We start from the raw sequence: 3,868 nt of genomic DNA on the forward strand, positions 1-3,868 counted from the left end.
ATAGTGCCAAAATGCCAGACTTACTCACAAGTGACAAGGATCAGAATATAAATGGAATGGTCGAGGAAAAGAAGATAGAGAGAGAGATGTTGGCAAGTGCCAAGTCATACCCTTGAGCTACAGATGTCATAATATAAATGGCAGGACACTACCAAAGAATCATGAGTAGAGAGTGGGGGAGGGCAAAGTAGTGAGTGGTGGAAACCTGAATATATAGGTTGGGGAGCTTCTGGATAGCAATGATACAGTGAACAGGGCCATGAGGACAGGATTGGAGAGGGAGAGATAAGCATAGAGCATGAAAGAGGAGATGTGAGGAAGAGAAGAGATGTAGTTTGGTTTGTTGGGATAGGGTGTGTGTGGTTTGTCAGCATAGGGCATGTGAAAAGTTTACTTGTTACATGTGAGTGGAACACAAAGTGCTTCTAGAACTCAGTTTCATTGACATAGGTGGGTCTTCTCAAGAACTTCATATCACCAGACATTTTTAAGTGGCATCAGCACTGGCAGAGTCACTAAGTAACTTGCAAGGCAAGGATCCTTTGAGAGGGGAGGGAGCTTTGGTGGCAAGGAGTGGGGGTGGGGCGGATCTTGTGTCAGATGATGAAAGGTTTATAGTGAGACAGAGACAGAAATAGGTGACAGAAATACAGATTGTCATTTCCTCTACGAGGCCCAATACTTATTTATCAGTCTCTTATCGCTGAACTGCTAAGTCACAGAGACATAAAAAAAAACAACAGTACATATATATATATATATATATATATATATATATTTCATTTATTTCTTTTATTCATTTCTACCATATGGCTGCACCCATGCAGGAGCACCACCAGAATTTTGTACCTTTTCCACATCTTTGCTGCCTGGTTGATTTCTTCAGGAAGGTGGGATTTCATGTCACCACTCCTCCATATGCTTTTCCCCTGACCATTAGCTCATTTAATGCACAAAAGTGTTTGATAATTTTGCCCCATTTGCATCCAGTTCATCTGGCATCATGGACAAGATAAAGTTCAGTTTCTTTCTGATGACATTCACATCCAAATTGTGCAAGTTTCTTAATTTTTCTGGCAGAGCAGTGAAGAGCTCTGGGCCCTTGAACCCTAATCTATTGCAGCACCAGGTCCTTCATAAGCTCTCTACAGATAAAGACACACCAGGCTAACAAAATGCCCTGTGACTGATATTGGAATCTAGGTAATCCAAACTCAAAACCTGTCTCTAATCAAATTTGTAAATCCACAGCCCAGTTAGCAAACTAAATTAGTTGTTGCTACAGAGTGATATAGGAAATACACACAGATAATGGATTTTATATATTTATAGAAGGCATACAAATGTTTCAGATTGGCATTGGAGGGATTTAGTTCCATAGTTTAATCTTATTAATCAATCAATCCATGATTGATTGCCTGAAACTACACAATTGCACAACAAACACTTTTTAACCACACAGCCAAATTCATTTTGCAAACCATGTAGATTGTTTCACCACATGACATCCTAAGTAGGTGTCTTGTGTTATAGCCCTGGGTTGACCATGCCTGACTGGTGCATTTTGGAAAAATCAAATCTGTACAGGAGCTCATCATGTATATAAATGTGTGCCTAATGTAGATGTTTGTGGAGATGTAATGGCCCAGTGGTTAGGGCAGCGGACTCGCGATCATAGGATCGCGGTTTTGATTCCCAGACTGGGCGTTGTGAGTGTTTATTGAGCAAAAATACCTAAAGCTCCATGAGGCTCCGGCAGGGGATGGTGGCGAACCCTGCTGTACTCTTTCACCACAGCTTTCTCTCACTCTTACTTCCTGTTTCTGTTGTGCCTGTAATTCAAAGGGTCAGCCTTGTCACACTGTGTCACGCTGAATATCCCCGAGAACTACGTTAAGGGTACACGTGTCTGTGGAGTGCTCAGCCACTTGCACGTTAATTTCACGAGCAGGCTGTTCCGTTGATCGGATCAACTGGAACCCTCGACGTCGTAAGCGACAGAGTGCCAACAACAACAACAAATGTAGATGTTTACACCACAAAAAAGCATGTGCTCACACACACACATACACAAACACTTATATATATACACACATGCATGCATAAACACACATGCACACTCACACACACACGCTCATATACAGGCACACAAGCATATACACACACATACATGCACACTCATACACACACACTCATACACACACTTACACACAAACACACACACACACATGCACGCACGCACACACAAACACTCTCACTCATGCACACATGTTCTGTAGAAATGTTACATTTGTGAGAAACACTAAAGAGAACTGCTATGGGAATAGTAGTTTCATCTTTTCACTACTGAAGGTGTGAGCACCAGAAACACGTGTGTCTGGGTTGAATTAAGATTTGGTTGACTATTAATATTTTTATTTCCTCTACTTTATATGTATATCCATACACATATATTAGATTACATTATTGTAGCTCTTATTCCATGAATAAAGCACTCAGTTATTATGACATAAAGCCATACTGAAAGAAATTTTGTGAAATATCTGTATATATATAGCGAAATTCTTCTGTCACTGAGTTCAGCATTAGAAATATAAACCTCATGGGATGATAAGATACATGTTTGTCAGTTTAATATTTCTCTTACAACAAGAGGGGTTTTTTATCGTATTTAGAATATTTTGTTTCTATAGTATTTGTTGTTTGTTTTTCCTTCTTAGCACATTTTCCTCTGAGGAATAAAGTTTCTCTCTATATTTTATTTCTCCTCATAAATTTCAAAATTAAACAACTACATTCAAAGACTATGTTTTTGGTTAATTTCCGAGAGATTACAGATAACATGAAATACCTCTATCATTTTCTTCTGAAACCATTTCAGTCTTTATTTAACATGATCAAAAATATATTTCATTACTGAAATTATTGGTTAATGCAGTTTACAAATGGTTAATACACTTTAAAATTTCCAATTCCAAAAATATAATTCAAACATCTTACACATTAAAAAAGAATTGAATGAAAAACATATTCAAATTTACCTAAAATAATTTTTCAAGAACTACATCATTTTTGTCTCCAAGACATAAATAATCTAAAGGAAACATTTGCATAGTCATTAGGCATGGCTGTTTGACTAAGAAGCTCACTTCATCACTCCATATTGCACGCTCAATCCTATTGTAGAGCTCTTTGTGCAACAGTCTTCTATTATAGCCCTGGGGTAACCAATGCCTTATGAGTGGACATAAGATAGAAACTGCAGAGATACATGAAAATATGGCCCATGAGCTAGTAGTTCAACTAGCTTACTGTCTTTTCAACATGGTTATTTTTGCTTTTGAACTTTTAATGAGATGAAGATTTTAATTATAGTAGAGTTAATAAGGAATTTATATTGTAGACTTGAGGCGCAATGGCCCAGTGGTTAGGGCAGCGGACTCGCGGTCATAGGATCACGGTTTCGATTCCCAGACCGGGCGTTGTGAGTGTTTATTGAGTGAAAACACCTAAAGCTCCACGAGGCTCCGGCAGGGGATGCTGGCGACCCCTGCTGTACTCTTTCACCACAACTTTCTCTCACTCTTCCTTCCTGTTTCTGTTGTACCTGTAATTCAAAGGGTCAGCCTTGTCACACTCTGTGTCATGCTGAATATCCCCGAGAACTACGTTATGAGTACACGTGTCTGTGGAGTGCTCAGCCACTTGCACATTAATTTCACGAGCAGGCTGTTCCGTTGATCGGATCAACTGGAACCCTCGACGTCATAAGCGACGGAGTGCCAACAACATTGTAGATTATTGATATTTGAATATTATGAGTTTCTTCTGATCCTCCCTCTCTCTCTCTCTCTCTCTCTCCCTCTCT

This window comes from Octopus bimaculoides, chromosome 6, assembly GCF_001194135.2.
Source record: "Octopus bimaculoides isolate UCB-OBI-ISO-001 chromosome 6, ASM119413v2, whole genome shotgun sequence".
Classification (NCBI taxonomy): Eukaryota; Metazoa; Mollusca; class Cephalopoda; order Octopoda; family Octopodidae; genus Octopus; species Octopus bimaculoides.